The sequence below is a fragment of the Eurosta solidaginis genome, chromosome 3 (genome assembly GCF_040869045.1).
Source record: "Eurosta solidaginis isolate ZX-2024a chromosome 3, ASM4086904v1, whole genome shotgun sequence".
In the NCBI taxonomy this organism is placed as follows: domain Eukaryota; kingdom Metazoa; phylum Arthropoda; class Insecta; order Diptera; family Tephritidae; genus Eurosta; species Eurosta solidaginis.
Genome location: NC_090321.1, coordinates 106,019,535 through 106,034,182, shown reverse-complemented (window position 1 = coordinate 106,034,182; position 14,648 = coordinate 106,019,535).

Here is a 14,648-nt window from a genome sequence, read left to right as displayed (position 1 = left end):
GATCCCACTACGCGGTCAAAATGGGAGGAGCAGCTCGACTATGACAAGCTTCCGCTGTGGAGTGAGTGTGAAGCGGCTCCCAATAAGAGATACCAGAACCTCTCGTCTGAAGAAGCATCGACGTCGTCAAAATCGAAATTTTCATCCTTCGAAACCACAGGCAGAACAACAAAGGTGCTGAAAAGCCAAAATCGTCCTTTGTAGCTACAAAATCAAAGGCAATAACGTACTTTCATTGCAACTCCAAAGATCATTTCCTAACAACAGCCGGCCCCAAATTTCAAACTCTCTCTGCGCAGCAGAGGTTCGAATTCGCGAAATCAATCCCATTGTGTATAAATTGCTTACGCAAGGGACATACGGTTTCAAAGTGCAAACCGGAACGGTGTCGGGTTTGTAACAGGTCACATCATACCATGTTACACTAGTACCCAATTTCGTTCGAAACATCACCACAACCTTGGACCTCGCAAGCGATGCACACAGTAAGCGTGCCCGATCGCGTTATGTTAGCGACAGCAGTAGTCAAGGTGAAAACTTGCTCCGGTGATTATGTTTCAGCTCGAGCTTTACTTGACTCAGGGTCTCAAGTCAATTTTATGACTGAAGAGCTGGCACAAAAATTGCGAGTTCGACGAGAGAAGGCGACATTAAATGTCATCGGGATAGGAATTGCAACTCAAAAGGTTCGGGCTAAAGTTACTGCAACTATTAAATCCCGAGTAAACGATTTTGAGTTTATGGCAGAATTTTGGGTAATGGAAGCAATTTCTGCAAACCACCCTGTTCGAGTAGTAAATACGACAGGCTGGAAAATTCTAGCCAATATTGAGCTCGCCGATCCTGGGTTTTATAAATCGGCAAAGGTTGATCTTTTGTTGGGAGCCGAAACATTCTTCGATCTCCTTTCTATAGGTCAAATTAAAACTGACCCAAGATTCCCAACGCTTCAAAAAACACTTTTGGGTTGGGTTATTTCAGGTAAATATGCCTCCAACCAAACTGATAGCTCTCAAGCAAACAGTGCCTTGTGCAAAGCTGAAGATGATCTAGAAACAATTGATCAAATTGTTCAAAGATTCAGGGCAATGGAAGAAATTCCTTCAGAGGCACAGGCCACAAGGTTCACTCCCGAACAAAGGGAATGCGAGGAAAATTTTGTGAAGACTACTGAAGTCTTGCCATATGGACGGATTCAAGTAAGATTACCGTTCAAAGTTGGCTTTAATGTATTAGGTGATTCATATGAAACCGCAGCTCGGCGATTTCAGGCGCTGGAGAGACGTACGTTGAAAGATCCAGAACTTAGTCAAATGTATCTGGACTTCATGGAAGAATACTTGGCTTTGGGGCACATGAGTCCCACTGATAATAAAATCCTGAGTGAAGCCCACTACTTTATTCCGCATCAATGCGTTTTGAGACCACAAAGTACATCGACAAAGATCCGCGTTGTTTTCGATGCGTCAAGTCGAACATCTTCACAAATTGCGTTGAATGACAATTTAATGGTTGGACCGACCATACAAGAAGGACTTTTTTCAACGCTACTTCGCTTTCAAATGCATAAGTATGATATTACGGCGGACATCACAAAGATGTATCGCCAAGTTTTCGTAAATAAAAATGAGAAAAATTTTCAATTAATAGTGTGAAGAAAACATCCATCCGAGCCTCTGCAAATTTTTCGTTTAAACACCGTTACCTATGGCACTGCGCCAGCTCCATTTCTCGCAACACGGTGTTTGCAGATGCTAAGTGATATGAATGCACAAAAATATCCACTCGGTGCCAGGGTAATACGTACCAATTTCTACGTTGATGATCTGTTAACCGGATCTGAAGATTTTGAATCCCTCGACAGAATTCGCTGTGAGGTAACTGACATCTTAAAGTTCACCCGACCACCCAAGTTTTTACGATAGTCAGAGTCTGGAAAAATCGTTAAATTTCAACGATTCAGACTCCACTAAAACGCTGGGAATCCACTGGTCGCCAAAAGACGACTTATTTCGGTTTAGATGGGATGATACATTTGATGAGTTACGAGCTACAAAACGAAATATTTTATCGGTATCTGCCCGAATCTTTGATCCTTTTGGTTTGCTGGCCCCACTAGTGACCTCAGCTAAAATCTTATTGCAAGAGCTGTGGATTAAGAAACTAGATTGGGATGAGTCGATTCCGATTGTATCTCAACAGCAGTTGGCAGAATTTTAAAGCGAATTTGTTGCAGTTATCGTCAATCAGCATTCCTCGGTTCGTTTATACTGAGTCGAGTGCTAATTGTCAAATACATTCGAAGCCAATTCGCTAACGACGTTAAATGCATTCTGCTAACTGCAAAATCCAGGGTTGCTCCGCTGAAGAATAAGTCTCTTCCTCGTTTAGAGCTCCTGGCAGCGCATCTTCTGGCCAAATTATTGTCGCGCATCGCCCCAATTTTGAGTCTACCCATTGACAGCACAACTTTCTGGACAGAATCCGAAATAGTTTTGCACTGGATAAAAACACATCCATCAACGCTGCAAACTTTCGTTGCAAATATAGTGTCTCAGATCCAAGAGTGGACCCAGAAAGCTTCGTGGCGACATCTGCCAACAAAACAAAATCCTGCGGATCAAGTGTCTCGGGGTTGTAGCGTGGATGAACTGCAGAACTTTATATGGTTTTCTGGCCCACAGTTCCTCTTAGAAGACCCCGCATGTTGGTCAATAAATAATCATTTTGAATTAACGCCTGAAGAACAAACACTGGAAAAAAAGAAAAACGCCAGCGCCTTAGTAGCAGTGAGTACTGATCGTAATCCACTGCTGAAAATAATTGAAACATTTTCTTTACACACAAAATTACTTCGAGTCTGTGCCTATATTCTGCGATGGTTCTTGAAAATGAGAAACCGAACCACTAAATATGACATATTACCATCAGCACACGAGTTGAAACTAAGCTTTTTGAAAATTGTTAAAATAATCCAAGGTGATGAATATGGTGAAGAAATCCATAAATTGTCGAAAAATCTTAAACTACCGTCGAGCTTGCAAAAATTAAATCCATTTTTACATACTCCTTCATAGCAGTCCTTGTCGTTGAAATTATTACTAGTAGGCGGTCGTTTAGTAAACGCGCCGATCCGTTATGATGCCAAATTTCCTCAATTCCTCAAAAAAAAAAAAAAAAAATGTAAGGCGCGATAACCTCCGAAGAGATCTAAGGCCGAGTTTCTCTTCCTATTTGCGTCGTGCTCCTCTTGATTTTCCCTACAAATTGGCCGGACGGGACCTACATGATTTTGTGCCGACTCCGAACGGCATCTGCAAGGCAGATGAGTTTTCACTGAGAGCTTTTCATGGCAGAAATACACTCGGAGCGCTTGCCAAACACTGCCGAGGGGCGACCCCGCTTAGAAAAATTTTCTTCTAATTGAAAAACCTTATTTTTAAAATTTTTGATGTTGCTTTGCTCGGGGTTTGAACCCAGGGCATCCGGTGTGGTAGGCGGAGCACGCTACCATCACACCACGGTGGCCGCCATCTATTATTGAGTAAAAATTCGCAGTTCGTTAAACCTTATGTACGGTTCTTACATTTACGCAATCGCCATGCAGGAGTAAAGGCATTGGTTGCACTTCTTCGCGAAAGAATTTGGTTAATTAATGCTCGAGAAGCATGTAGTCGAACCGTGTGAAACTGCATACATTGCTTTCACTACGAACCAAAATTAAAAAACCAAACAAGGGGCAATTTACCAGCCAACAGGCTGCGTTCTCTGCGACCTTTTATGGATTGTCGGGCAGATTTTTGCGGTCCAATTTACGTCACACAAAAGATATGGGGTCGTCCCCCTTTACAAATGTATATTGCAGTCTTTGTGTGCTTTTCCTCAAAAGCTGTACATTTGGAACTTGTTTCTGATTTAAGTTCTGATAAATTTATTCTCGCCCTTAATAGGTTCGTTGGACGCCGGAGAACACCAGCGACGATTCAGTGCGACAACGCAACGAACTTCGTGGGAGCAGATCGCAAACTCAAGGAACTGAGGGTAGCGTTTCTGAGTCAGAAGGCGGAGGTTCTCCAGTACGCAGCAGAAGAAGGATTCAAGTTCACCTTTATACCTCCCAGGGCGCCCCACTTCGGCGGGTTATGGGAGGCAGCAGTGAAGTCGGCGAAGCACCTGCTCGTACGAGCCATGGGCAACGCGAGTCTCACCGCCGAAGAAATCGGAACGCTGCTCGTAGAGGTAGAGGCCGTGCTCGACTCGCGCCCAATCGCCCCTCTCAGCCAAGATCCGAACGACGGCGAGGCTCTAACTCCGGCCCACTTGTTGATCGGATGCCAGCTCAAGGCAATGCCAGGGGAAACCGCACTCCCGGAACCAAGCACACGCTACCCCGACAGATGGCAACATGTTTGCTCCCTCAAGCGACAGTTTTGGCAAGCGTGGTCCAAGAGCTACCTCCTGAGTTTGCAGGAGCGCAACAAGTGGCAACGTCCGCAGATAACGCCCCACCCCAACAATGGATTCTAGGCCGAGTGACGGGCACGATCGCCGGCCAGGACGGGAAAGTGAGAGTAGAAGACGTCCGCACAAGGGCAGGAATAATTAGGAGGCCAATTCATAAACTTGCCGTGTTACTATTATCCGAGTGTTGAATAATGCAGATTCCATCAAGGTGGCCGGTGTTAAAGCAGATGAATTTTAAGAGAAATTTAAGAGAAATCCATTACCTGAAATGAAATGTAAAATAAGATGAAATATATACATATATAATTCATATATACTTACCTTAATTCTTAAAATGAATACTTACTTTTATAACTTACCTTTAAATTCGTACCTTTAACCTGTTATCTTTGCAATTGAATATTTTAAATTTACTACCTACATTACATTTGAATTATTTTCGAATACCCTAATGTCTTAAATTTCAACTCACCTAAAATTCTTATGTACGTAAATTGCATGCTTACTTAGTAACAATTGGACTATGTGCATGCGGTGTGTATATGCCTTTTATGCGCACATATCCGCGCTCTTTCGTAGATAGGCATATACACACACATATGGACATGGGTACATCAATTGTTCTTACCGTTTCTTATTGGAACATTGGAAATTTTATGCTAGGTAACTGAAAATTAATAGTTAAGAAAAATATGATAAAAGAAAGAAATTGAAGATTAAAAGTTACAGCAAAATGACAGCAGTATCTACACTTTTTGTAGGAAATCAAATGAAATTACAACATGTTTCCCATGAAAAACACCGTATCTACGCAGATATGGCTTTTTCAAAAGTATTCTCATCTTTTTTACGAGTACTTTTCAATTAAAGAAAGGGTGTATCTAAAAATATATTTCATAATTTGAGGAGACATTGCATTATGTGTGTCTAAAAGAGTTTTTTTTTTCTTTTAACTATATGGTAAGTGTGTGTGGTCATCAACGGTTTTTCGTAATTTTATCCAGTCGCATTGACATGCCGATTTCTTAAGTTTTTAGGCAGATCAAGTTAGCTCTACACAGAGAAGCAAAGTGACAAATTTTAAGAGTATGCCGCCATTTTCCAGTGAAATATCGACGAATTATGTTTATAGAAAATATTTCATACAGAAAAAGGGGCGTGCTTTTATTCCGAATACGCCCATAATGGCAACATTACTTGTGGTCAGAATAAGTTGTATACCAAATTTTATTACGATACCTTTATTTAAATGAAAGTTATTGCAAAAATTCATGTGGGGGATATGATTTCGGGCCTATAGGCGAAGACATGGCCGATGGATGGATGAGCATTTTCAACTTTTAATTTCTTTCGGTTGAGGCTACCGCTTTTTTGTGTCGAGGCGACGGTGCCAGGTTATTTTTATACAGGGTGTTATTTTAGTACGTGGCCGAACACTAAGAGGTAATCTTTGAGTAATTTTAAGGTAAGAAATTCTTATTGTGTTATGTATGTATGTGTGTTTTTTTTTTTTTTTTTTTTGTTACGTGGATGGAGGAAGTGGTTTATGCACTAACCGGGTTGTTTAGACTCGGTGCCACACTCTGTTGTAGCGAGCATCTCTGAGGACTCCCTTTTTCTCTCACAAAAACCTAACCTCCCGCGGCCTGCACATCTTCCAGACCTTGGACCGCGTTTAACAGAATTTCGGGGACGGAGCGCGCTACGTGAACTCTTTGGCTACTCTCACGTTATTGGGCTAAGAACATTCATGACGTTTAACGAAGAGAATATTCCTTGCGTATGGCACAGCCCGTAGATAGGTCGCCTAGTGTTACATCCACTCTTCTACGTTGCTGTGCGTAGTGAGCGCATTCGAAAAAGGTGTGACGTGCGTCGTCTACGACCCCACAGTATAAGCAATTCGAATTTTTAACCTTCCCCATCTTGTGGAGATATTCCCAGAAGTAGCCGTGATCACTTAAAAACTTTGTCAGATAGAATTCGACCTCTCCATGTGACCGTTCTAACCATGGCTTCAGCGCAGTTTTCTCGCAGGTTCCTTGAAAGTGTTCCGATAAGGTTAGCTTGCTATCTAGCTTCACCTCAAGGTATTTCGTTGATCCGCGTGTTTGTACTTGCTGTTCCCCAACCATCATATTGATTATGGTGGGAATTCGTTTCTTCGTGAGAATCACGATAAAAGTTTTCGCTGTCGCAAGCTCAAGTCCGGTCACTCATCCATCTTTTTAAACTGCGCATTACTTGGTTTAATTTAAGCTGCGCCATCTCGCAGTTCCGTGCTGTAAATACGGTAGCCACGTCGTCTACGAAAGCGACAAGAAAATCGATTTCTGGCATGTGCAAGCGAAGGAGGCTGTCATACAAAGCATTCCAGCGGTCGGGACCTAACACTCATCCCCGGGCTGCTCCGCCTGTTATCCTCACATTTCTCTGGCCTTGATTTATTTCGTACGTGAGCCAGCGATATTTTAGGTAGTCCCTTAAAATGGCTAGTAGATAAGGAGGTACCTTCAAAGAGTGTTTTAGCGCACCGAGCATGTCGTGCCACCTGACGGAGTTGATGGCATTTTTCACGTCCAGCGGAACCCGTAAGACAACCAGCCTAGCTTGGTGGGCCGCCGTTTCGACTTTCCTTACCGCATTTTTAACCTCGGCTATGGAATCTATTGAGGAGTGACCTTACCGGAACCCATGCTGCCGATAGGACACACCTCCTCCATCTTCAGTGGCTGCTATCAGCAGGAAGCCTTCCATCATTTTCCCGGGCGTTTCGGGAGTTCGGGTCTCCCTTTCCTTTCGGGAATAGCACGAGGTGTGCTGCCTGTCACCTTTTTGGAAAGATCCTGGCTTCCGGGCATTTGTTATACATATGCAGCACAACTCAGGGCTGCTTTTAGTAGTCAATTTTAGTTCACCATCCCTGAACCGCTGCACGCCGTGGCCTTCGTGGGTGCCGTGGTCACCTTATCAGTTTGTGCAAGTGAGGAACAGAACATTTACTATACTTCGCATCTTGTCGTCATCCGTCGTTTGGTTCGGTAGGCGGAATTTCCCCATTACTATTTTATACCCTTGTTCCCAAGGATCCCGATCAACTTCTTTGCAAAGCTTTTTCCAGCTATTAAGTTTGCTTTGCTTTATGGCGGCACAGAGAACCTTTTTTGCTCTTTTGTATGCCTCCGCATGTTCTAGCGCGTCAGGCCTGCTGAGTGCGCGGGTTGCCAGCTTTGGCATTATGTGGCATACCCCGCGTAGTTCGGCGACTTCGCTACTCCACTAGTACAATTGGTGGCTTCTACCGTAGCGTTCGCTGCTTCGGCACTGTCGACTATCTGTCGTGCGCTCGCTTCTAAAACAGCGGAGAACTGCAGCGTCAACCTTAGAGGCGTCCCATTTTGTTTTCATACGGGGCGGTCTCCCTCTCCGACTTTGCCCTGAGTCATTAAGATGAAAGGTGATGTAGTTATGGTCACTACCTGTGATATCCTCCATCCAGCCGCCTTTGACAGCAGGTTTTCCGATACTAATATAATATCAGGGATAGTGTCCAATGCCTGGTCGCCCATACGTCGGGGTCGTGCCGGTATTCAGAATGACAAAACCAAGACGGGCAGCCATTTCTAGCACTAGCCTTCCTCTGCAGTTAGTCTGGGGCATTCCCCACTCAAACAGCCCTAGCATTGAAATCTCCAGCGACGACCACGTTACCGGTTTCATCTCGCAAATCGTCTTCAAGTAGTTCTAACTTATCTTTAAACCCTTGAATTGGATCATTTGGGGACAGGTAGCAGCTCACTAGTGTGGTGTACGCCACTGTTACGCGTACGTAGCCGTTTCCGACAACACGGCTTCGTACGTGGGTGCCAGCGTCCACGATCCAGCTCGCAGCAGCACCTGTTAAATATACGTGCCAGTCACTCCTGGCCCTATAAGGTTCGCTGATGATCGCATCGCTGTCTCTGCTATCGAGTACCAGTTGGTCCAGCAGACTATCGGCTAATTATTATTATTATTATAATAGTTATCATTACTATTATTATTATAATAGTTATCATTACTATTATTATTTGTTCTATCGAAATTAGTTTTAATATGTGCAAAAATATTCAAGAGACGGTTTTCGTCCAATTTTCATTGCTTAATAAGTTTGGTGGTATTAGTATTTTATAATGTTATTGTCCCGGGGACATGCAATGAAGTGCTTATTATTTTTTATCTCGCAAACATTGCGAATTCATACAAGTGAAAAATCTTTCTATTCCTTCATTGCCATACCTACCTGTCAAATAATTGCTGACTGGGAGAACGGCTGTCGCAAATGGCTAGAGAATGGAAGAAAGGATTGTTTTTTGCTCGCGGTTAATAAATTAAAGTGTCATCAATTGCCCATTCATGTTTCAAATGAATTTTTCTTTCAGATGGGTCTGCAGAAAATGAGACTACAAAATTAATATTGATTTTTAAAATCTAGGTAATAGAGAAAATATGAGCATCCAGCTAAGCAAACATTTTAGAATATGTGGTTAGCGCAATGTACCAGTCGTCTAAAAAAATGTTTGAAAAGCACTATTGAGCAAATAATTTAAGTAATCCAACAGCGATTCAACAGGAGATCCCGGCTGTTTACTATTGTGAACGTTTTTTTCAAACATTCGCCACTTGGACATATGAATTCACAATGCTCGCAAACGAAGTTGTATTTTTAGCTGCTTAATTCGAAAGAAATACGAAAATTCAAAAAAAGTCTGTGACGTAAAATTTTTTTGTAAAAGATATTGGTTAGGGTGTTTTGCGGGACGTCACTAGACTTAATAATTTGTATCTAATTGGTGCTAAATTAACCTCTTACTGTCCTTATATATTTGTTATATTTGAACAAAGTCGACTGAAAGTTTCTGAAGATATTAAGGATACTTAAACCGATTTTTAAAAGAAAGTTTGACACCTTTTATCTTGAAAATTGAGCATTTTTCGACTTTTGTTTTCGTCTTAAAATTACTCAAAGAATCACCTCTTGGAGTTTGGAAACATACTTAAATAACATCCTGTAATTATAACCTTGCACGATACACCTCCGAAGCAACATAGAGCGATTTTTTCTTCCTGCTACCTTATAGTTATTTTTGGCGGGGATGGAACCTACATATTTTATACCGATATTTTATGCAGAAATACACTGAGGGTATTTGCCAATTGCCGAGGGGTGATCTCGCTCTTATTATGGCTTTAAAACAATGCTGATGATAGCATCAAGGAAAGTCTTAGGCTTTGTAAAAAGGAAGAAACTTTCAGATAATGTAGTATGAAATTTTTCTGGTCAAAAAAGGTCGTGAAGCGATATAACACCAAATAAACCAGAACATTGAAAAAAGCTCTGCACAATCTGAACCGAGTAGCAAACATAAACGGTAGAAAAATTGGATACTTAATTTGCATTAGCAGCCTTATACTATATTTCAACCTAAAGCCTTATTCGAGATTTACGCCTCTGAAAAGATTTAATGTCAAACACCTCAAATGTTTTATTGCATATTTTCACTTGAGCTTTTTTCGTGATATAAGCATCAAAAAAGATTTAACGCTAGATCTAGCAAGTTTTATCATACAAATTTAAGTCTCGAAACGCAAAAGATTTATTTTAAATTTTCAATAATTTGTTCAATCAAAACAATATTTTAGGTACAAAAAACCGTGCGATTAATCCCTAAGGAGAGCAGTCTGCGATTGATCTATTTTGCCCACATTGGGATATAATAAAAAAAAATGAGGGGCCCTCTAGCCCCTTTCAGGTATATTTGGCAACAGTCAAGTTGAAATTTATGTAGCAAATTGAAACAAAACGTAAAAAACAAATAGCAACGAAATAAATCAAATGAAAAGATTAAATATGATTGAATAGAATTATCTAAGAAACATAAAGTGTAAATTACTTTGTAATAATTTATTGTAACCTCCCAACCGGCGTTAAAAACTGTTGAAACCTTGAGTATAAGTGAGGTCCTGACAGACCAGCCAGTTCAACCAACCTAACATCACTGGCGTTGGTAAATTATGGTCAACCTGGTCTGGTCATATCTTAACGACAAAATATCTATCGCTTTTGGCGATAAAGTTTTGTCGGACCAAAAAATCATTCTACTACCATTCGGGTTAAAAATACAACTGGCCCTATTTGAGTCCTTACTGAACAGAAAAGAGACTAGGCTGCATATGTTCCCATATTGGAACAAAGCCGATTGGTCCTATCGATGCCTTTCGGGTATATAGGTACAATTTTCAAACAAAAGGTACCAAATAAATCAAAACTGGCATTGGTCGCATACTACTTTGCGACACATCCCGAATGTATGCATATCTAAACAGTAAATTTTGTTTTGTAATTTATCAATGTTGCTCATCTCTCTGATGGATCAGACACTTCGGGTTAGGTTGAACTGGCCGGTCCATGAGGATCTCACATAGACTGATTGAGTCCGTAGTGTCACTTCGGGATGTACATTAGACTGGGGCGATTTATTAACCGATATCGCGCCATCGATTTTTCGATAGGATTTGGGCTCAGGAAAGAAGTTCCACTACAGATACCCAAAAAAAATAATTTTCGGGCCTGCGAAATTTCACTTTTTTTTTTTAATTTTTTTCGGCTTTGATTTTTTAAGGTTTTTTTCATGACCTACTAAAAAAATTTTCATTTGATTGTAAAATTTCCACGTATACCCTGTCCGACCCAAAAATGTCCGCTAAAAACTGTTATCGACAACGTTTTTAGCGGACATTTCTGGGTCGGACAGGGTATACATGGTAAGCATTTGGGTATGCGTAGTGGAACTTTTTTTCCTGAGCCCAAATCCTATCGAAAAATGGATGGCGCGATATTGTTTAACTTTCGTCCATACAAATCGACCCACCCTATTGTACATGCCTGGGCATCTGGAGTCGGGTTAACCGCCAACGCGGAAAAACCGGTCTAGTATTATTTACTAGGAATTATAAGGTCCCTAATTGGAGTAAGCCTAAGCTTGGAGGGGTAACCCTGCAAGAAAAATATAGCACAAAGTATCTAGGAGTTTTAATAGATAGTAATTAGTCGTGGAAACTCCATGTGAATGAGAGAGCACAGAAAGCCTCCGCGGCACTCTATGCATGCAAGAGGATGCTAGGATGCATGTGGGGCCTATAACCCAAACTCTCTCATTGGGTATTTACGGCAATTGTTAAACCCATACTGTATTATGGGGTTCTTGTTTGGTAAACAGCCACACACAAAAGTACGTATACCAAAAAACTTGAGAGGGTATGCAGAGTATCATTGATTAGCAAAACTGGAGCCTTAAAAACTACACCGATAGGAGCTTTGCATGCATGCCTGCAAACCTGACTGCCAATAACATCGCGTTAGCAACGGCAACAACGCTTAAGGCCTCGGGGCAGCTTGAGTGCAGGACTTATGGCACAGCAGTATAGCGCCATCTGATATCGGGCAAAGCGTCGAAAGAAATATTGGGGCCACAATTGAGCCGGGGGGTTGGCGCCGGGGTGCCGAAATGGCAGAACATGCTATACACGTGTATACGGATGGTTCCATATTAATGGAAGGGGTTGGGTTTGCTGTTTACTGTGTCGACCCAGAAATAAGTAGATCCTACAGGCTTCCAGATTACTGCAGCGTTTTCCAAGCGGAAATTATAGCAGTGAAGAAAGCAGCAGAAATTCTTGAGGAAGCGTGCTTAAGCCGCGTCGCGTAAATTTATATATTGATAGTCAGCCTGCGATTAAAGCAATAATCTCACACAGTACTTCATTAAGAAGTGTTTTGGAATGCAAAGAAGCATTGGAAAAACTTCACTCAGGCCGGACCATACATATTTACTGGGTTCCCGGTCATAAAAGGGGAAGAAGGTAACGAAACGGCCGATGAGTTGGCAAAGGAGGGTGCAACACTCGCTGAGTCGACGATAGACGTCCCAATTCGTTTGGGAGAAATCAAAAGGAGACAGGAGTTGCATATTATCCATCAAGCAGGAAATGCGTGGACAAAAGCGCGGGGCTGCAAAATTTCTAAGATCATGTGCAAAGCCTACGATATTAGACTCACAAAGTGGCTCATATCTTTGAAGAGAGAAGACTTAAGGCTGACGATGGGCATACTGACTGGACACTGCCTTCTGGCGTCATATGCTTACAAGTTAGTCCTCTTCGGTAACGGCAAATGTAGGAAGTGTGAGCTGCAGAAAGAAACGGTTGAGCACGTTCTGTGTTCATGTCCTGCGCTCGCCAGGTCAAGGCTCCAGTTATTAGGGGCGGCAGAGTTGCCCGATATTGAGGCAGCAAATAAGCTGGGTCCTAGAAAACTGCTAGTATTTGCCAAGAGGACGGTGTTATTCTATAACATACATATGTCCTGGCACCTCATTGGGGTTCTTCCGTTTGGCCGTCAAACAAATTCTGGTAACTCTATGGACACATTCAGTCTATGTGAGGTCTTTATTGACCGTCCAGTTCAACCTAACCTATCAATGTTGGAACAGAGATAGTTCAGGCCATTGTAAACCTTAACAAGTAGCGCAACTAACAGCAGATCGATAAAATTATCATACACACATGAACATCACTAATGGCAATATTACGAAAATCTTGAAAGAATATCAAGTTAAATATTTAAACAGACATAAACTGTGATGATTTTGGAATAACTGTATAGCATTTAGGACACCTTATTTGCAGAAATTACGAGAAAATGTTTGCTGATGTTCAAATATTTAGTTAGTTTTTCTACATTTATCTTTAATATTGCTACAAAGATTGAAGGCATATTGATAGAACTCTGCTCTTACTGCTGTTCCTCATTCCACTCATTGCCGTCCGCTCTGTTCGCAACATAACCTCAATTTAAGCTGCCGAACTATCTAGTAAAGAATGGTTCAGGCATCGCTATTCTTTGTCTAATTCCATTCAGAAGGACAAAAGATAAAAAGAGGCGAATGAAAAGCCACTCATACCTTCAATGTTTTTTTTCATTTGTTAGACATTTCACGTCAAAAAAAGTTCTATATATACAATTTTTATTGAAAATTAACTGACTAAAATTTTTAAAACGAAAAATTAGGTAAACTTATCTTTTAGTCACTTTTGAATAAATAATATATAATGCCTATTATTGAATAGGCATAACTCCAAAAAGAACTTCAAGGAAATTGGAAGCAGAAGAAGACTGGTATTATTTGTTAGTGGCCCATACATACATAGTATATATATACATATGGACACCATCGAGCGCGAAAACTGGTGGATTTATCTTTTTTCTACGCCGTGCTATTGACTGTTTTATGCGGCAGTAATATCATCCGTCTGTAATTGGCAATTTTTTTCACTTCTTCAAATCAACCTTTACTATATAATGCATACAAGTTACCGGCAGCCTGCACACACAAGCCTTACCATAACTGTAAACAAAATTGATCTTTCCCATCAATGCATGCTGCGAACTGAAATCGCTTCTTCAGTAAGCACAAGCTCGCCTCTTTGTTATTCCAGCTGCAAATTGTAAACAATTTCATCTTGAATCAATGATTCAAGCTACCCACAAATAGTTCTATGATTCATATTTGTTATTTTAAGAATACAAAGTATCTTGCTTTGTTTACTTGATCAAATACTGGCGTATATATTCAGATGTAGCTTAACTAGAGCCTTAATGGATTTTTCCATCCAAAAGAAATTGATATCTTTATTTCAAGGCCAATGTATTTCACAATATTGTATCGAATTTAGTGAAATTCCTCTTATTTGGAACCTTCTGCTTATGTTGGTATCGCTAAGCTGTTAAATAAAACACTCCAATATTCTTTATTACAAAATGGTCTTTATTAGACTATTTTAAGAGTACTTCGCAATTAAACTTCACTTCGCAACTGATAGCGTGCTTAAATCAAACTGAATGGCTCATGCCCCTGCTGGTGCTGCTTTTATATTCTTCGCGTTCGCATATTTCTAGGCGTTTCTCCTTCTAGAATTTACTAGTTCGCTGAAGATTGCATACTTTTGTGAGTATCTCAGAAATATGCATGTGTATGTGTGAGAACTACTTTGCTGATGATTGCATACTTTTGTGAGTATATCTCCGCTGCTGTATGTACATATGTGTAGACATAATGATTGATTTGTTTATGTAGATACAAGTG